We start from the raw sequence: 22,041 nt of genomic DNA on the forward strand, positions 1-22,041 counted from the left end.
GCAGGTTGAAACGAAACTTGAAAACCAAAGCAAAGTCAGGAGGCGGAAATGCACTGGATGCTTTCAACTTGATGTCTACTGAACGAATGCGTCACAACAGCGCCGAGTGAAACACATTTAACAAACATTTAAACTGAACACCATGCATATGACTCTAGGCCCCCAGCGGCCCAGCGCCCCCCCCCCCGAAAATTTCCTGGCTACGCCACTGGTATCCAATAACAGTATACTGATGTTATTTTTGTGTGTGCAAATAGGAACCAGACTAGTTTTCCTTCCTGCTTCGCAGTTGTTACGTTGATTTGAATGGGAAAAATCAAGATAGCCACAACATGATCGTCCAGTTAATGTCTGGTCAGGGAACCAGCCTAATATTTGTCGGTTACATTCAAGTTTTGCAGGTGGAGCCGGCTGATACACGTTTTCTGTTCGATGTCAAACCTTTATGTAACTCAGTTATTCTAATCAAATAAGCCATTTCCATAACAATACATCTGTAAGAGAAGCCCTTCGATTTGTGTTTTGTGGATTTTTGTTTCTTTGGACAAAGTTGAACCATGATCTGTATATAATGTAATAATTGGCATCTATATGCTATCTGTCTCTCCATCATCAATGTCGCATTTATTTTTCTGTTCGTGTTAAAAAAAAAATCAAAATGCAATTACTGAGATGAAAGCTCGTTGAATAATATTTTAATTTAAAATCGTCATAATCGCGTACATGTTTCACCTGGAAATTTAATATTATACAAATATAACATGGTTAGAGGGTGGACAGTCGATATTCGCTCCCCGAGGTATTGGAAGTTGACAAACTAGTTCCCAAGGCGAAGCCGAGGGAACTAGTTTGTCAACTTCCAATACCGAGGGGAGCTAATATCGACTGTCCACCCGAAATAAACCATGTTATATTTGTTTGTGAATTGACCAGTGAACGTTCGGCTCTCGATCATGAATATGTATGAGGTATAGTAAAGCTTCTTATATAACCGACATACAGATCCTTGTCATTTGATTGGTGGAACTCACATCACGTGGCATTCGTTATTGCTCCCATTCATGCCGCGGCTCAAAAAGTATTACTATACCTCATACATATTCATGATCGAGAGCCGAACGTTCACTGGTCAATTCACCATCACGTGCCAGATGTTATTCTTGCTGTTTACTAAACGCGCGCGCGAGGATTCACGCACATTGTAAATACGCATGCGTAGTAGACTGTCGCATGGGTTACCCGTGCGACAGTCTACTACGCATGCGCTTTACAGAGCAATCGAGGAACTGTCGCACGGGTGCAGTACGCACGCGCGAACATCGCCCAGGAGAGATGCTTGGTTGCATGGTTCGCGTAAATGTTAATTTCCAGAGCTCAATGATGCCGTACTGGAGAAAATTTATAGACCGTGTTAAGATGTCTCCTGTACAAAAGAAAGTTGTACACATTGCAAACATTTGTATTTACAACTGTAGTAACTGTATTATATTGCAAACGAACCGAATTAGTAATTGAAGTTGAATTTTTTGGTGAGCTGTACAAGTTTCCCCGAATTTTGTTTTAGGTGCATAATAATAAAACAAAATTTGGCAACTGAATATGTATGAGGTATAGTAAAACAAATATAACATGGTTTATTTCGGGTGGACAGTCGATATTAGCTCCCCTCGGTATTGGAAGTTGACAAACTAGTTCCCTCGGCTTCGCCTCGGGAACTAGTTTGTCAACTTCCAATACCTCGGGGAGCGAATATCGACTGTCCACCCTCTAACCATGTTATATTTGTATATTACTATACCTCATACATATTCATGGTCGAGAGCCGAACGTTCACTGGTCAATTCACCATCACGTGCCAGATGTTATTCTTGCTGTTTACCAAACGCGCGCGCGAGGATTCACGCACATTGTAAATACGCATGCGTAGTAGACTGTCGCATGGGTTACCCGTGCGACAGTCTACTACGCATGCGCTTTACAGAGCAATCGAGGAACTGTCGCACGGGTGCAGTACGCACGCGCGAACATCGCACAGGAGAGATGCATGGTTGCACGGTTCGCGTAAATGTTAATTTACAGAGCTCAATGATGCCGTACTGGAGAAATGTATAGACCGTGTAAAGATGTCTCCTGTACAAAAGAAAGTTGTACACATTGCAAACAACTGTATTTACAACTGTAGTAACTGTATTATATTGCAAACGAACCGAACTAGTAATTGAAGTTGAATATTTTGGTGAGCTGTACAAGTTTCCCCAAATTTTGTTTTAGGTGCATAATAATAAAACAAAATTCGGCAACTGAATATGTATGAGGTATAGTAAAACAAATATAACATGGTTTATTTCGGGTGGACAGTCGATATTAGCTCCCCTCGGTATTGGAAGTTGACAAACTAGTTCCCTCGGCTTCGCCTCGGGAACTAGTTTGTCAACTTCCAATACCTCGGGGAGCGAATATCGACTGTCCACCCTCAAACCATGTTATATTTGTATACTATCCGCCCATGGGGAATGGGAAATACTATTCAACAGTTAGGTTCATGACGCGGTATTTGTGTGCAAATGCATGCTGGTGTGCGCGTTCAGCGTTGCTCGTAGCGCGTATTGTTCCAAAGAGCCAGCGCTACAGCGTTGGGTTTTTGGTGGTTTTGAAGAGAGAAATGCATTTTCCTCCAGTTTTGTATTGAAAAAAAAGTTCAAATATATCAAATGACAAGGATCTAAATGTCAGTTTTATAAAACAAATATTGAGTGGCTTTAATTGTGAAATGGGATGAATATTATCGCTCGGTAAAATCTGTACTTTTCCAGTTCACTCGGCTTCGCCTCGTGAAATGGAAAAGTCCAGATTTTACCTTGCGATAATATTCCTCCCATTTCCACGCTGAGCCCCTCAATATTTGTATAATGATCAGCACTGACGTTAAGTACTATATAGATAATAGATTGGAGGGGTAAAAGAATCGTCCAATTTGACAGGTCCATTTTTTCCTTGAATCTGTGAGCAAGGTTGGTGATGTGGTTCAGGATGTTGAAAATTAAGATGTAATGATGATAATAATTAATTAGAACAGATGGTGGTGGTGATGTTGGTTATGCATGCTTGAATTGTGTTTAAAGGGAACAACATGTACTTTTGCTGTAATTTTCAGAAATGGGTAGATATGGGGGTTTAGTAGCCTATTTTATAGAAAATACTGTTACACTGACTTGTTTGACTTTTTTGGTTCGTACATGCTGGCAAAAAAAAAGCAATTATTTTCTTGTAGTCTTGTTCCGCGACTCCAAGATGAAGCAGAGCAATTTTATAGACGTCCGGGGGAAATGTAACGTCCGGGAATCAGTCTAGCTGGCTTGTACTCGTCATGTGTGTGATCGATTGCAAAGAAAAGGTGGACTATGTCTGATACATTTGGAGCAGAAGTGGAAAAAAAGTCAGCCGGCTCAACACATGTTTTCTGTTCTAGGTATATATATATTTTTAAATAACTCAATAAATCATTTCCATAACAATAAGTTTGTAAGAGAAGCCTTTCGATGTGTAATGTTTCCAAATAGATTTGTGTTTCTTTGGCCAAAGTTGAATCGATGTCACTATAATTTTTGGCATCTGTAGGCTATCTGTCCCTTCATGTAGACAAAAAAAAATCAAATGCAATTACTAAACTGAATGCCCGCTGAATAATATTAAGGGAATAAATGTGTGCTCCGGAGGTTTTTATCACTCGTTTAATACCGCTTAGAGTCTGGGTGCTGATAATTACCCGAGCCGGAGGCGAGGGTAATTATCAGCACCCAGACTCTAAGCGGTATTAAACAGAGTGATAAATACCGACCGAGCACATATTTATTCCCATTCATAAATACCTTATCCGTAAAAAAATATCAAATAATTCGTTCAAAAAATCCCGATTTTGTTCAACAAGTTCACTTTATGCTTTTTGAAACATCCCTCTAGCAAAATAATGGAGTGTTCAGCTGGCGAGTAAGATGTAAACAACCCTTTTATGGAGATTGACGCGCGCGTAACATGTTCTGCGCGATGTCACGCAGAACGCACCTGGGGCGTTGCGTTTTGAATTTAGAACTATAAAATTCTGACTCGCTTGTAGTGTTGCGCATGCCTACGTGAGGATTGTGAACGTTCAACCAATGAAACAGTAAGAGGCACTGGATTTTAAGGAGTCCACATTTTATTGTGACACTGGAAAAGTGTTTAAGACCAGCTAGCCATGGCCCAATTTCATAGCACTGCTTAACAGTAAGCAGACGGTGGTACTTACTATAGCAGAAAATCATGCTGCTGCTTAAGCACTATTCCATGCTAACGGTTGCGCGCGCATGGAGATTTCTAATGTTACCCCACTGATTTAAGCAAAGTTTTCTTCTGGGGTTAAGCGTGCTTTTGCTGTGCTTACTGCTTAACGGTCCCTATGAAATAGATGGAGGCTCGGTAAGCACAAAGTCAGCTGTTAAGCAGCGCTATGAAATTGGGCCCATGTCTTTATCATCCGTTTAAGACCGGCCACGTGACGGGCTCTCGACCAATAGGAATAGCTAAACTGTCTCAGGTATTTATGAATGTAATTTAAAATCGTAACTAATCGCGCACGTGCTTCACCTAGAACTTTAATATGATCAGCACTGACGTCATGTACTATAGATAATGGGGAAACAAATAACATTCAGGTTTGACAAGCCCATTTTTCCTTGAAACTGTGACCAACGTTGGTGACATATGGTTCAAGATGTTGAAAATTAAGATGTAATAATGATGATAATTAATTGTACAATAGATAAAATGTTATAATGACGGTGGTGATGATGTGGGTGATGAATGGAGGTATATGTAACGGAATAAGGGTTAAAAATTTTCAATCAAAGTCGATTTTTGTTTTAAATTGTCGGCCCCAAAAGGGTCCGTAAGGTTTGGTTTGTAAGCGTTGACTCCATCTTTAAACAATTTTTAGTTGACGTTTTGCATTCTGGAATATCAACGAGTAAAGAGTCATTTTGAGAACGCTATGAAAGGAAATCTCTTTTGTGATTTTGTGTTTAATTCTGAGACCTATAAAAAATCACTCAAATGACTTTGAAATAATGACGTCATCGTGCCATTCTATGTGTTTGGCGTCCCCATCAAATTATTTAGTCTAATTTGTATAATAATATAGTTTATGAAGACGTCACATTAAAAGATATAGGCCCCCTATATATTCTCCGGCAGGAAAATATATGTTTATTCCAAGTTTTATCTTCATCCCTTGACCCGTTTAATAAAAAAATCGGTATTCTGTTGATTCAAAGGATTCTGTCTGTATTATGGATTCGCCTAACTTTGACCTTCCGGTAAACCCACAAGGAAAGGTCAAGCGACGTTGCCTATATTAAAACTGTTCATCAAGGTATGGTCTATCAGAGTAGAAAATCTACAAAAACGTGATTGTCAATTTTATATGTGCGGAAAATGGCTATTTTGTGAACTACAATCGATTGTAATTTGATGATTCTGATGACGTCATCATGAATCATGGTAATATGTTCACTTCTGTATCACGATCGTTGAGTTTTAAGTTCATACTGTAAACTGTTTTGAAGAAAAAATATTGTCCGGAAAAGAAAGCGAGAGAGAAGGGAAAAACTCGAACAATTGTAAAATGGTGATTTCACCCAAATCACTGTTTACTCTGTTTGAACATTGTTGTTCAGACTTGTGTTTACAAGACATGATATAACCTGCGAAGCGCATTTCTGGTGTTGCAAGCAGCAACTATAAAACTAGAATCAGTATCGATAAACTTCAATATGGACTAATACGGAGCCTTCCTTGGAGTTTACGCAACATATGCTTATGCTTTACTAAAAATTAATGTTAAATGACTTCTTTGTCTGTGTACGGGTATAATAAAATTCTGATCCGAACTAATAACAAAAATGGTTTGTGGCTACATCGTACCAAAGTGTTAATTTTCTGCATTAAGGTATGAGGGGAAAACCGGTGAGGTACAATTGCAATCACTGGTTAAAAAAAGGACTAGAATATTAATTTGGAAAGTTTCGTGTGATTTGTACAAGACTAGACTTCAGAGATGATTCCATTGAGAATTCAGTTTGGGAAAATGCTCCCTAGATCACAGTAACCCCAATAACGTTTTGATTTGAAATCACAATAGGAAAAAAAGTGTGCAAACTTAGAAAGTAACATTTTCAGATATTATGCGGGGCTTTTGTGTTCCCCGCGCTTCCAAAAAGAATCCTCGGATGAAAACGTTTTCCATGTTACTGCTCATACGATTGAATGGACATTTAAGTTGACCTTCGTCACCGATAATGAAAAACCACGCACTACCAGCCTACAAAAGAAACCAGAAATAATTAAAGCACTGAGACAGGAACAAACTTGAACATAGATTTATTGGACATAACACAACCAAGATTATAACAAGTCTCTGCTCGAGATTATCAAAGCAACCGACGTGTCATTTAAAAACAATAAAGATAGGAAAGAGAATCTGTCTTGAGGAATAGTATGCCTTCTGTGAAGAATAATGTGCAGTGTGTTGAAAATGCCACTATTCACGGACCGGTTATAAGTGTTCGGTTTCATTTCGATTTCAATATCGTTAGCCTAATTACAATCACAGTCATGATCAGCCTTCAGGAGTGCACGTCATGTTTATGACATGAGTGGTAAAACTGGCTGGAACACGATTCCAGTATTGTTTTCAAACAAGGACAACTCTTACAAGAGCAGATGCAGATATTGCTTTGGCTCAAGAGGCGCTAGCTAGCAAAGTGGAGGGTGAAGTAAACATGTGTCTCTTTTTGGCATAATTTCCAGGTTTGTTTTGCGGACGGCGGAGGGGGCGTTAGAACGCCTACCCCCGTAGATCTGCCACGTTAGGGAAGAATAAAAATGCAGTAAAATGTCAACAGTAACCATTTTCATTTAATCAGGTTAAGCCTTACTAACTGTTGGTAAATCATTGTAGTTCCGCATGGAGATAATAAAAGAAGAAAATACCATGATTTCCTCAAGGACTAACGATGGGGATGATTCAGGTGATTCAACGCTCGGCCACTGAAAGTGTTCACAATGATGTGTGTATTGGAACCTGGTAAAGAAAGAGGTTTTCCAACACTAGACCTAGAAATGGCGGAAATTGTTCAATAAATCGTTAATGATGGGCTTACTTTAAATCACTTCATTAATGTCGATTGTCAGCATTTTGGGGCGTCTGAACCCGAATTACTGGCACCATCCCCCTTCAAATGCCCAACACAGTGTTAGATCTCAAACATTATGCTTCGCCGAACATTATTTCATTAATGTTGAATGTAAGTATATTCTTTGGTTCTTAACCCAACAACTGTGCACGTACGCACAAGCCCACCGACCATGCCTCGCGCATAAAACACCTCCTGTCTGACGAACAATCGGAATCTTGATGGCAACTGGGTCCTAAAAAAGAAACCAAAATGAAATGCATGGGTTACCCTTAAAGAAAATATGTGTGTGGATAGCCTGTTGAATTTACGGAAGCTTCAGATGGAAAGAACTTATTTGATAATCAGCAAACGAAGAGAAACCTCCCACTGAATGGATTATTGTACAATTCAGTGAACATAACTTCATAGGAAATCTTGCAAGACAACATTCCCCAGGACAACTATAGGTTTTCCCGGCCAAGTTAGCCGATTTGGCGGCCAAATTGGTGACCAAGCACCCTTTTCGCACGAATTTGAATGCACGTTGAGATCAACATCCAATTACCTAAAAACACCAATTATTTTCACATGAAAAGCATGCGATTTCACATTTAAATCATGCAATTTCAACCATAGGGCATTCAAATTAAAATTGCACAAACGAGCATCCAAATTCGCTGAAGCTTCCGGCTGTGTAGGTTTGGTCCAGGCGCGGTTCTACGGGGGGGCTAGGGGGGGGGGGTGGGCTGTAGCCCCTCCAAAATTTTGTCTAGCCCCCCAAAATAAATTCCGTAAAAAAAATTGCATTAGCAAAAAGAAGGATTGCATGTGATGTACATGTGAACGGTCTCCCCCTAAAGAAGAAATAGCCGTGAAAAGGGTGCATTAGTTAATATAGTGCAAGGGCGGATCCAGGAGGGGGGGGGGGCAAAGGGGGCCATGGCCCCCCCCCCCCCCCCAAAAAAAAACGAAACCAATTATTTTTTTTTTTATGTGACATCGCAATTAAGGCAGGCAATGAGTACACCACCATCTTTTCCTCAAAAACAATTGGTTAAAGTGGTCAGAAATTGCCTCAGATCGCACCACAGAGCATCTAGAATCCAAAAATTGTTCGGGGCCCTAATTTTTTGGACCCACTTTTTTGGGGGACCAAAATTTTTTTGGCCCCCACAAAAAATTGTGTTCTGGATCCGCCCTTGCTATAGTGTGAATGATTTTAGGATTTTATTGGCGCTCCCCATTGAAAATATGGCATGAGCACCCCCCCCCCCCCCCACCACCACCACCACCTATTGATTTTCGGAGGCCTAAGTGTCTGGAAAAAATAACCGGTCAACATTTCAGCACGCTTCCCTGAAAAAAATTCTGGATTCACCGTGCTAGCCCCCCCCCCCCCCCCCCAAAAAAAATATTGGCTCTAGAACCGCGCCTGGTTTGGTCATTCGAATTTACCATTAAGCAAGCATGTGTGTAAAGTAAGCAAAGTAAGCAAAGAGTGCTTTTGTTCCAATTTGGAAACATGTACGTCACGGAGGGGAGCAGGGGGCGCTCCCCCCCCCCCCCCCCCCCCAAAAAAAAGAGGGGGAGGGTAAAAAGGAAAAGAAAAGAGGCGCAAAGTCATATTGCTGTAAATTTAATGGGTTGGGAGAAATGTCCGTGGCCCCTCTAAAACTGATAACTCGAGAATATGATGGGAAATGCAGGCATTTGGGGGAAAATATGTTTTGCCCCCCTCTAGACAAAAATCCTGGGGACGCCCATGTTTGAAATATAGATATAAAAACCTCCAACAAGACTCTGCGACTACTCTGATCACCATGCAAACTGTTAGACTGGAGCACTAGAAATATCAATATGCCGGCTAATGGGCGATACATGAGAATTCAAATGTAGACCCTGCTCGTTTGATCGAAACTTTCGATGGCAATGCCCAAGACTATTTTGAACTTGCAGACAAGCTTGCCATAAGCAGATCTGCTGACAGGTCAAATGTAGCAACGTATCTCAGATATGGCAGACAGAAAAACCTGCCAAGATGAGGGGCCAGAAAAACAAAAACGGACTACGATCTGAAGCAGAAAAATAAAATGAAAGGGTGAAAGAAATGAAAAGACTCGCATCGTCTACTTTCGTTTACTTTTATTTTGGATGCAAAAGTGCTAAATAGAATGCGCGGAAATGAAAACGAAAACAAGAATCTGATGCAAATAACCCGAAATCAAACCGACTGCTAAATTGAATGATCACTTAAACCGAATGACATAACTTCAACGGATGTGTTAAACATGAAAAGGTCGGGTCTTAAAACGAATTTGAACGCCTGAAATCTAAAACGAACCACGGGAATGACAGCAGGACGCTACGTCGCTTCAAATTGGCCACTATGAAGATGAATTCGAATGCTATTTTTGCGAAATTGGCCGGGAAAACCTATAAAATAATGTCTTTCCTATAGTTCACATACTTTCCACTATAACCTCGTTTTATGTCGCAGTGTCGAATTGTGTCATTTAAATTCCACTGAACTTACGACGGGCGGGGTAGGCAATCCAACGAGATTTTCGTTCTTTTACTGACTCCTCAGGAAGAAAATCTGCAAGACATGAAAGTAGGTTTTTACTGTTGAACTCATGAAGTGCACTTATAAAGATAAGGGCGTCCCTGTTTATTTCTATGACTCTAATACGTTTTTCCTCTGCAGTAGGGTCGATCAGAAAAAGAAAAACGTATGACTGAGTGTAATAATAAAGAAAACTATACTTCGGCTGTTTCGGCATATTGTCAGTGCATTTATGTCATGGTATAGACTGATAAGACATAAATTTGCAGAGTGGTCGGATGTGGATAAGTGTATTATATCCTCAAACTCCTGTGATTTTTTTTAAGGGAAAATTCACCTGAAAAGACCTTCAATAATAAGAGTTCCGCGTTTTACCATACCAAAGGTTTTTGAGCAAATAGGCCTAATGCACGGTGTGTACAGTATACGTGTAATGGGTCCGATGCTGTGGTATGGGAGGGGGCATCTTTATCGCTTCAGAACCAACATTAAAATCATCACAATGTTTTAGTTTTAATGTGGATAAGTGAATTATATCCTCAAGAACTCCTGTGGTTTTTTTTTTCTGAGGAAACTTCACCCCGGAAGGCCTTCAATTGTAAGAGTTCCGCGTTTTACCTCGGTTTTTTTTTAACAAATAGGCCTAATGCACAGTATGTACAGTATACGTGCAATGGGTCCGATGCTGTGGGAGGGGGCATCTTTATCGCTTCAGAACCAACATTAAAAATGATCACAATGTTTTAATTTTAATGTGGATAAATGTATTATATCCTCAACAACTCCTGTGATTTTTTTCAAGGGAAAATTCACCCGGGAAGACCTTCAATAATAAGAGTTCTGCGTTTTTACAATCTCAGCTCCCTGGGGAGTATACAGCTCGATGCTGCCTGTTAGGCGCAAGCAAGCTTAATCATCAGATAACCATCTCTGCCCTCATACAGGTACCATTTACTCCTGGGTGGAGAGAGACAATGAGTGAGTGCCTTGCCCAAGGGCACACGCACCATAACCCCTGGCTGGACTTGAACCCACTACCCGCAGAATTACCCGCCACGACACTCCACACACCAATTGATTCTCACCAGTTTTTCTCTCTTACCTTAATTAATGCAGACAATTAACATTATTACCAGATGTAGCCACAAACAACTTGTTTTTAGCTCAGAGCAGAAGTTTTGATACCCACGCATAGACAAAAAAAACCTATAAAACAGTTAGTGTTACTAAAGCATAATGCAGACAATTAACATAATTTGGTAGACTTGTAGCCACAAACAAATGTTTTTATTAGCTCAGAGCAGATGTTTTGATACCCACGCATAGACAAAAAAAACCTATAAAACAGTTATTTTTACTAAAGCATAAGCATATATTGCCTGAACTCCAAGGACAATAGAGGCTCCGTAAAAGTCAATACTGTATTGAAGTCTATCGATACTGATTCTTGTTTTGAGTAGCTATCTGTGCAACACCAGAAATGCGCTTCACAGGTTATATCGTGTCTTCCAATATAGTGTGATTTCACACTGGGTCAAAAGGTCAAAGTTTACAACCTGCCCGAGTGCTGGACATGGGCGTCGCCAGGATTTTTTCTAGAGGGGGGCAAAAATATGTTTTGCCAAAAAATGCTGGTATTTCTCAACACATTTTCGATTTATCAGTTTTAGAGGGGGGCAGGGACATTTTGCCCCCCCCCCCAACTCATTAAATTTACACCACTTTGTCTTTGCGCCTCTTTTTCTTTTTTTGTCTTTTCTTTTTTGCTTTTCCGGGGGGGGGGCAAGTGCCCCCCCCCCTTGCCCCCCCCCCCCCCCCGCTCGCGACGCCCATGGTGCTGGAGGACAAACAAAACTCGCGTTGGTATGTTGAACTGTGCTAGTGAATGCTCCGCGTGGGACGAAGCTGAGCTAATACTCACAAATGAAGCTCAAAATGGTAAATTATTGTGCCGTAGTCAATTGCAGCAATCGTGCTGATCGGGCGCATATCATCTGTCTTACTTCAGGATCCCAAGAGTGGCCAAAAAAGACTTTGCCAAGAATTGAAGGCGAAACGACAACGCCAGTGGCTGGCTAATATATGCTTATGCTTTAGTAAACTGAATAACTGTTTTATAGGTTTTTTTGTCTATGCGTGGGTATCAAAACTTCTGCTCTGAGCTAATACAAAAAATGGTTTGTGGCTACATCTATTAATATGTTGATAGTCTGCATTAATTAAGATAAGAGAGAAAAACTGGTGAGAATCAATTGGTGTGTGGAGTGCCGTGGCCTCGTGGTTAAGGGCATTGAACTCGTGGTCTGCGGGTAATTCTGCGGGTAGTGGGTTCGAGTCCAGCCTGGGGTTATGGTGCGTGTGCCCTTGGGCAAGGCACTTACTCATTGCTTTTCTCCACCTAGGAGTAAATAGGTACCTGTGAGGGCAGAGATGGTTATGTGATGATTTAGCTTGCTTGCGCCTAACAGGACGCATCGAGCTGTATACTCCCCAGGGAGCTGAGGTTGTAAAAACGCGGAACTCTTATTATTGAAGGTCTTCCCGCGGGGTGAATTTTCCCTAGAAAAAATCACAGGAGTTGTTGAGGATATAATACACTTATCCACATTAAAATTTAAACATTGTGATCATTTTTAATGTTGGTTCTGAAGCGATAAAGATGCCCCTCCCACAGCATCGGACCCATTACACGTATACTGTACATACCGTGCATTAGGCCTATTTGCACAAAAAGCAGAGTTGGTAAAACGCGGAACTCTTATTATTGAAGGTCTTCCTGGATGAATTTTCCCCAGAAAAAAAATCACAGGACTTGTTGAGGATATAATACACTTATCTACATCGAAATAAAAACATTGTGATCATTTTTTACTGAATGTTGGTTCTGTAGCAATAAAGATGCCCCCTCCCAAGCATCGGACCCATTATACTGTACGTATACCGTGCATTATAGTGCAGCTGCTTAGGTCAATTTTGCCCGCCCAAATCGTGCACTTCGTGGTAAAAGCATGAAATTTGGAATGTGGGGTCAAAATGGGCTAGAAATCATTTTAAGATCGGGACCCATCCTGGATTTTGCCCATTTTGAAGGCGGAGCTTGATTTTTGTGAAAAATGGGGTGCAAACAATAAATAACTCATGAAAACTGTATTCAACATCCATTTCCCTTGTTTTTTTCTATGCTTTGAAGTAAGCTTAAACATAAAATAAGTCATTCTAGCTTGTTAACACCTGTTAGTTTCCACCCATTTTGTGGGCGTAGCCTAAATGTGTAAGAGGCGGTACATATTAGCAGTTTGGTCAAATATGAAGAATATATCGTTCATTTTGGTGGTAAAATCCTGAAAATTGGCATGTTTAGTTGACATGGGCTGAAAATCATTTTAAGAGGTGGACCCATCTTGGATCTTGCCCATTTTTGGGGCGGGGCTTGATCGGTTAAAAAGGGGAGTGCAAACAAATACAAATTTAGAAAAACTGTATTTAACATCCATTTTGCTTTGTTCCTCATGCTTTGAAAATAAACATAGACATGATAAAAAAAAATTCAACATTCTAACACTTGTTATTTTTACCCTTTTGTGGGTGTGGCCTAAATATGAAAAAGAGACCGCACATTAGAGCAGCTTCATTCAAACGGGGGAAAATCATCACTTTTGCTGGTAAAACACAACATTTGCATTGGTTAATTATGTTTGCCATACACTGTAAAGATAAGTTTAAAAGGTTGCAAGGATTTTGCCCTTTTAGGGGTGGAGCTACATTTTAAGTAGGGGGCTGAATATCCGCATAGAAAGATTATTCTACTGGGTATAGGCCTACTCACTCAAAGTGGTTTCATGTCCTTAGATGTACTGGTACATACAGCCTAGACCAAAACATAGTTCTGCTTCCGATTACATGGCATTTGAAAATAGGGTAGGAAGGTAGGGAATTCTTTTTTTTGGGGGGGGGGGCATTCTTTTTGTGCTGATCATATGTAGTTGTCTGCGTGTAGTCAATGGTAAAAGGTGGTAATTGATGATTTTGGGGTTATTTTTTCATTGTTCCCAAAACAAAATTAGGGTAGGGGCTGTCAAAATAGGGTAGGTGGGGTAACCGGAAGCAAAACTTTGTTTGTGGCCCTATGTGTATATAATAAAGCAATTGCCAAGAGTCAAGTAGCTGCCTTTAAATGGCTGTGGATTCTCTCTTTGTTGATAGGACTTCAGTCTATTGATGAAACTTGGCGGGTAGGAATATTGATAATAGTACTAAAATCTGAAATGACGTCACGATGACGTCGTCATCAATACGGCAGTTGGGTGTTATAAGAAATACACTTACAATTTCCATATTTTCGTGCGTTATTTTAACTTCATGATTAACAAGTTTTCTCTCTGAACTAAATCAGTACTCCCTTCTCGTTTTCACTCATGATGTCATCAAGCCGAAAATAACTTGTACGTTAAGGTAAAATATTCACTGAAATTTATCATACCCGAAAGATGTTTTTTAACCCCTTAAGGACGGGGTGTAATGGGGACATTCCTCCACACATAGAGCAAGTGGCCCGCATGACTGCACAGCCTTTGTGTGGTAGCGGGACTGCACAAAAGCAGCAGCTATGGAACTACCCACTAGCCGTGTGCCACGGCATACCACAGCTGGCAACTGCATTCCAATGAGGATTAGCGGCCGTGGCCATGACCGCTTCCCGTACGCATGGGGTTAACAAAACAGGTGGTTGCACTAGAAAGGCTAACCTTCGTGAACCTTTTTCTGTTCTGACAAAAGTATTCACAGGTTTACTAAAACTGGGAAGTGTCTAATTAAATGCTTGTCTGCCAGATCACTCTGCATTTGTAACTCAACTAACGTAAATCTCCAGTTTGTTTTTATGGTTCTCATATTTTTGGCCTCTGAAGTAGGGTCGGTAGGAAAAATTTAAAAAAAATATTGCAGTTGCACCCGTCTAGTTGGTTAAATTAAACGATGCCAAGTGTGTACTGTCTCTAGTGGTATTTACTGCAGTGAGTTTATGAGTTGATATGACTAACATAATAATAAAGACAACTTTGGAAAGATGTAGTTGATTTAATTATCTGCATCATAATGTTGTTCAAAAGGTATTGGCTGTAGTGGTAATTCAATCTAAAATTTGAGTGATTTACACACTAAATCGTCTCCCCATAGTTTCACTCTCTTAATACCACAGAGTAAATCTATAGAGAAGACGAGTTAGAGTAAAATACTCTGAAAAATGAACCACTAAGCTCGAGTGACACTCAATCTTTTAGATAAAATGAATTTCACTTCAAAGCGTCTGGTCCCTAGAATCCGCAGTGGGAGTGAATTTTCACTCGAATGGAGTGAATGTTCAGTCTTTGGAATTGAGAGCGAGCCATGTTAAAGCGGGCCCCTCAGGTAAATAGAGACCTCTAGCCCGAAAATATTATGAAAAGGACCGCGGGAAAAATATTTTTTCTACCTTTAGCCTGGATGATCTGTTGGCAAATTTGTTGCCCCCCCCCCCCCAATTCAAAGTGATCTAGTGACGCTTCTGAGTGAGGCCACCCCCTTCTCATCAACTGGGATTGCATGGGTGCTTCGCGTAAAAATCTGGTATTATTTTCAATATGGCTTTTCATTATAACACGGAGCCTGATAACCTGAATTTTGTATTGATTTGGGTTTTTTTTCACTGTTCATTATTTTGTAAGTGGAGGTTTCAAACAGCCTCGTCAGCGTAATAAGAATATTTTTGTTTATTTTTTTTTCATTCTCTGGTAGGCAGCCCAACATAGGGTAGGTCCAAAATGACAACCAAAGAAATGAAAAGGGATGCCCGCACAACGAAATAATTTTCATAGATATTGAATTAATGATTGAAAGTTGAAATGAAGGATATTGGTTACAAAGCCCTACCTTCATCATTGTATTGAGAATTGAAATGATGGCCAAAAAAATAGTAGTTCTGCTTCCTATTACATGGCAATTGAAAATAGGGTAGGTAGGTAGGTGGGGGCAAATGTGTACGATCATAATGGAGGTGCATGTCTGCGTGTAGTAAAGGGTAAAAGGTAGTAAGTGATGGTTTTATGGGGTTTTCATCATTCCCCCATCAAAAAAGAAAAGGGCAGTGGCTGTCAAAATAGGGTAGGGTGGGGTACCAGAATCAGAACATTTTTTTGGCGTAACCCAGACATAAACATTTGTAACATATAAGCCCGAAACATGCAAGTTCTGATACGTATAGCCAAAAGTGACCGTCTGGTGTGCACAAAACGGCCTCGTTTAGAGACGGTGTGTAGGCAACCGACCATTTATGTCACATTATTTTGAATTCAACTAAGATAGAACATCATCACAAATTTAACAGAGGGATTTGAGAAATGTTGGCAGTGGGTGTTCTAGCTTTCCCGTGTACCATGCCAACTTAAATATTCGTTTTAATGTGTGTAGAATATTATTATTATATCAAATCGAATTGTAATAATATAATTACTTTAAGCATGAAATATATATTTGAAATAGGCCTAATAATGCAAAATGTGGCTTGAAGAATAACTCCAGATGCCATGGGGACCGTTGAGATTATGGCGGAACATTGAACAAACTAACTTACCGTCTGTCTCTGCGAAACTCAAGGCACATCCAACGACCATCAGGAGAACCAGGCACATGTAAACCTTCATTCTGGCTTATCTAAAAAAAAAATGGAGAAAATGACAGAGAGTAAGAAATGTCAATGATATGGTTGTTTCGCTATGTAAAACGTGCATCAGTGCGAGTCTTTATCAACTTGTGTCATTCTTTTGTTTTTTGGCAGAATAAATCGGCTGTTAATTACGCGGTATTGTGCTTTTCGTGGAGTTTGGCTAGATGCAGCGGTAATAGTTGCCTACAGCTTATGTTACTGTCGGTTTACACACTGCAGTCATGTACATGTTAAGTCATATCAACGTACATACGTGACAGTTTCTCGTTAATCATGAACAAATGTAATAACCAGGATGTTTTTCTTTCCAAGCAACTAACATTTCAAATCTAGCCACGTTTATCTAAAGCTTACATTTGCAGGTTGAAACGAAACTTGAAAACCAAAGCAAAGTCAGGAGGCGGAAATGCACTGGATGCTTTCAACTTGATGTCTACTGAACGAATGCGCCACAACAGCGCCGAGTGAAACACATTTAACAAACGTTTAAACTAAAGACCATGCATATGACTCTAGGGGCGCTGTTCATTTTGTAGACGTCATGTACAAACCTCGCCTCCAGTGCTTACTTTATTTCCAACCTTGTTTCCAGTGGCATAGCCACAGGGGGGGGGGGGGGGGGGTTCATGGGGGGCCATGAAACCCCCCCCCCCCCCCCCCCCCCCCCCCCCCCCCCCCCCACTGAAAATTTCCTCGGTACGCCACTGGTATCCAATAACAGTATACTGATGTTATTTTTTTTTTTTTTTTGCAAATAGGAACCAGACTATTTTCACTTCCTGCTTCGCAGTTGTTACGTTGATTTGAATGGGAAAAATCAAAATAGCCACAACATGATCGTCCAGTTAATGTCTGGTCAGGAAATTTAGTATAGCTTCATGATCAGCACTGACGTTCAGTACTATATAGATAATAGATTGGAGGGGTAAAAGAATCGTCCAATTTGACAGGTCCATTTTTTCCTTGAATCTGTAAGCAAGGTTGGTGATGTGGTTCAGGATGTTTAAAATTAAGATGTAATGATGATAATTAATTAGAGCAGAGTGGTGGTGGTGATGTTGGTTTTTTTTTTTTTTTTTTTTTTTTTAATTTCTTTCTGGTAATGAAACCAAGGGTCCCTCAAAAGTGCCTTACGCACTGTAGCCCGGAAGCCTGAAGAAACCTGTAGAGAGAAATATATTTTCATTGGGTTAGCCAAAGCGAGAATTTACATTTGAATGGAATCAGCGGAGTGTGACATTAAGGTGTGGTTGAACAGGCGTGTTCAAGTCACTGACCAAATTCACCAGCAAGCAGTACGGACGTCAAATTTTCATGAAAATGTGTTAATGACTGATATTGCAATTGAATGCTTCTAATCAAGCCACTTGTTATCCAGCTTCATTATATTGACAGATACAGTAGAAGTAGAATGCCGTTAGCAGACGATTCCCTATCTTGGCAGTCAACTTTCATCCTACAAGCACAGAGACGGAAACTCAAGACCTTGAGTTCGGATACTTCTGTCTCGACACAGCTTAAACTGTCTCCAAGATAGCGACGCATCCTGAGCCGTGTCCGCGCAATGCTTGCCATCGAAGTTCGGTGTTTCCCAAATGGATTGTATTATTTGTTGTTGTTAACCTATTTTCTTGCAGGTTGGGTAATACAGGGTGGGAAAATACGAGGGTAGGCGGCATTGAAAATAATTTATTCGCGATTGAGGGGCGAATTAGAGAATAAGACAATGAGAAGAAATTACAGTTTTAGAGGTGGGAGGAAAAGCCCAGAGGAATATTCTGAGGAAAACCCACGGAATCAGATAGGGACTGAAAACCCAATCCACATATTGGCCCGGGCGGGATTCGAACCCGGGTCACAGCGTTGGAAGGCGAGGAAAAGTACCGCTACGCCAACCTGACTCCCCTGCATGGTTGAATTGTGTTTAAAGGGAACAACATGTACTTTTGCTGTAATTTTCAGAAATGGGTAGATATGGGGGTTTAGTAGCCTATTTTATAGCAAATACTGTTACACTGACTTGTTTGACGTTTTTGGTCGTCGTACATGCTGGCAAAAAAAACAAACAATTATTTTCTTGTAGTCTGGTTCCGCGACTCCAAGATGAAACAGGGCAATTTTATAGACGTCGGGGAATTGTAACGTCCGGGAATCAGTCTAGATGGCTTGTACTCGTCATGTGTGTAATCGATCGCAAAGAAAAGGTGGACTATGTATGATACATTTGGAGCAGAAGTGGAAAAAAAGTCAGCCGGCTCAACACATGTTTTCTGTTCTAGGTATAATTTTTTTTAAATAACTCAATAAATCATTTCCATAACAATAAGTTTCCATAACAATAAGTTTGAATGTGCGCAATGCTATGGGAAGTTTTCGGATAGCATTTGCGCACATTGTCTTAACTGCGGTCTTGAACAGCTGCAGCCAGATGCGTACGTAGGTCATAGGCCACTTTCTTCACAAGATTCTGTGAAGCACATCAGAGTATCCTAGCGTCCTGTTTGCAGGGCGGGGGGTACGAGCGAACGGGCCCCGGTGCGTGGTTCTGTTCAAAACAAAACTAGACTAACACAATTCTGTGATTGATGGGGTTCATAAAGCGGTTGACGCGGACGTCCCGAACTAAATGCATACATGATTTATGGTAAAGTATGTGGACAGATCAAATAATTATTGGGGTGTTTTTTTTTGGAATATATTATGTCTGACACAAAAGTAAATTTAAACACTGCACAGAACTGTGGTGTTAAATAAACACTGCGTGGTTCCTCTTTTGGACAAATGGTTCTAAACACACACACATACTCAGGTCCACACAGTGAATGTAATGCTTTATATCCTTGTGGAGACATCGTTTTTTTCTCATGTACAAAATCGTGAGAGGGTCGAAAGCTATTTTCAAAATGGTCTTATTTTATTCAGAATTACTTCCGACCTGAAATTATTCTAAAGTTCCGACCAAATATCCCTAACATAAAATACTTTAACTTGCGACTAATAAGTATACCTTGGAAATTCCTGGTTTTCTTTGTAAAATCCTTATATCTATTTCGTGAAATCCCGAGACGTGTTCACCTTTAGAAATTGCCGTGTGGCGACCTTTAGAATCTTTTGTTCCGTATTATACCCGGGTCTCCACAAGGCATCATATTTCGAACGCCATAACGCTGAGTTAACAGGGTAGTTTGTGATGGCACACTGGCTGTGACTTCACACGCACAGACCTTCGGGTTCAATCAACATTTACGACAATTTTTTTTAAGACAAATGCAACATTTATGACATATGCATCAACATTCTCGCGAAAGTAATTTCATTTAAATGATTTTGACAAAGAACAAATTGTTGAAATATAAATTCGACCACATTCCAATCAGTCCAGTTGTAATAACACCGCCATGTATTCTCGTAGATTCTCGCATGTTATCGCGAATACCGGCCATTTTAAAAGATGTGCGTGCAGCTGTCATCAGGCCACATGCAACCAATCGTTTGCCGCTTTAAACCCGCCAAGCTTTAGACTGTATAGTGTACGGCATGCGCAGTGGCGTAGCCACGGGGGTGTGAAACCTGTGAAAACCCCAGTCGCCCCCCCCCCCCCCCCCCCCACTGAGATTTTGAGTTTCTAAAAAAAATTATCATTAATCTACATGACGCCCCCCCCCCCCCCATGAAATGTTCCAGCCCCCCGGCGCCCCCCCCCCCCCCCCCACCGAAAAATTTCTGGCTACGCCACTGCTTGTTTCCAATAGCAAGCCCTGGATATATGAAACTTTCTTCCTGTATCCTGATTCGATATCCCAATTTGCTAGTATAATTGATTTCAATCGTGTAGTTGGTGTTGTTATTTCCAACGTGCATTACGTGTTTTTACGATCATTGTAATCATGACGTCCACGCCTTCTTAATAATACTCCTTTTCTTTCCAGTTTGCTCATATTGATATGAAATGTAATACTGCATTTTGGCGGGCCATATGCAGATTGTAAAATTTTAACTTTTTCTGCATTTGAAAATGCGGACACACTAAAGAATCATCCTATCTATAGGCCTACATTCTTCAAACTGCGAAAAAAAAAACGATAAGCAAATTTACTTCTTGCATCCAATAATCACTTATGCACATGCGTGTTTTATTTCTCTCTTTTTTATGAGTAATGGGTCCATGGTCGAACATCTGGTACATATTGTGGTATGTTTTATTTTATGAGGAGGCGTGGTATCTACAAATATGAACAGCGCCCCTAGAATGCATGGTCGTCAATTTCAACTTCTGTTGATGTGTTTTCACAAAACTGACAATTGATGCCGGTTCTCACGACACTTGGACCCAGTTACTACAAAGAAGTGTTTTCGGCGCTGTTGTGGCGCATTCGTTCAGTAGACATCAAGTTGAGAGCATCCAATGCATTTTTGCCTCCTGACTTTGCTTTGGTTTTCAAGTCTGTTTCAACCTGAAATGTAAACTTTGATAAACGTGGCCAGATTTGATATGTCAATTGCTTGGGGAAAAAACCGTCCTGGTTATTAAATGTGTTCATGATTTACGAGAAACTATGATGTTCATGTGTAAAACGACAGTAACATATTACAGCAACTATTACCGCTGATCTAGGCAAACTCCACGAAAAGCACAATACCCGCGTGTAACCAACAGCCAATTTATTCTGTCAAAAAAAAGAATGACACAAGTTGATAAAGATTCGCACTGATGTACGTTTTACATAGCGAAACAACCATATCATTGCAATTTCATACTGTCTGTCATTTTCTCCTTCACTTTCTAGATTAGCCAGAATGAAGGTTTACATGTGCCTGTGGTTCTCCTGATGGTCGTTGGATGTGCCTTGAGATTCGCAGAGAGAGACGGTAATAGTTTGTTTAATGTTCCGCCATAATCTCAACGGTCCCCATGACATCTGGTATTATTCTTCAAGCCACATTCGCACTATTGGGTCGATTATAATCATATCTGTCCTGCTATGGAGTAATTGTATTATTACAATTCGATTTGATATAATAATGATATTCTACACACATTAAAATGAATGTTTAAGTTGGCTTTCAAACGGGAAAGAACACCCACTGTCAGTGACAGTTCTCAAATCCCTCTGCTAAATTTGTGATGATATTCCATCTTGAATTCCAAATAAGATAAAACGGTCAGTTGCCTACACACCGTCTTTAAACGAGGCTGTTTTGTGCACTTCGGATATAACATAATAGGATGATGGTCACTTTTGGCTGTTTTATCCGAGTTATTTTCAAATTCTCAAGACAATGTTATATGGCTTCAAGTTAATTTGTAACCAATATCGTTTATTCCAACCTTATTCATTAATTCAACATCTTTGAAGATTATTTCGTTATGAGGGCATCCCTTTTCATTTCTTTGGTTGTCATTTTGGACCTACCCTATTTTGAAGAACCAACATGCGAAGTTTCATGCTTTATAGTCACAAAGTGCACAATTGTATCACATAAATTATATTTGACCTTAACAGCCCCACTATCAGGATGCACACCGGTGAATAGGCCTAAATCCATCCGCCGAGCTCATGAATAAA

General features: G+C 40.3%; 1 long non-coding RNA gene across 1 annotated transcript; it reads right to left on the minus strand.

Annotated features, from left to right (window-relative positions):
- Positions 1 to 7,233: 7,233 nt before the first annotated feature.
- Positions 7,234 to 16,927, minus strand: LOC119743515. Its single transcript, XR_005273042.1, has 4 exons — positions 16,829 to 16,927; positions 16,382 to 16,461; positions 9,745 to 9,807; positions 7,234 to 7,464 (listed from the first exon to the last, which is right to left on the minus strand). It is a non-coding gene; the product is annotated as an uncharacterized LOC119743515 (long non-coding RNA).
- Between the last annotated feature and the right edge of the window lie 5,114 nt (positions 16,928 to 22,041).

This window comes from Patiria miniata, unplaced genomic scaffold (genome assembly GCF_015706575.1).
Source record: "Patiria miniata isolate m_02_andy unplaced genomic scaffold, ASM1570657v1 HiC_scaffold_6, whole genome shotgun sequence".
Taxonomy (NCBI): Eukaryota; Metazoa; Echinodermata; class Asteroidea; order Valvatida; family Asterinidae; genus Patiria; species Patiria miniata.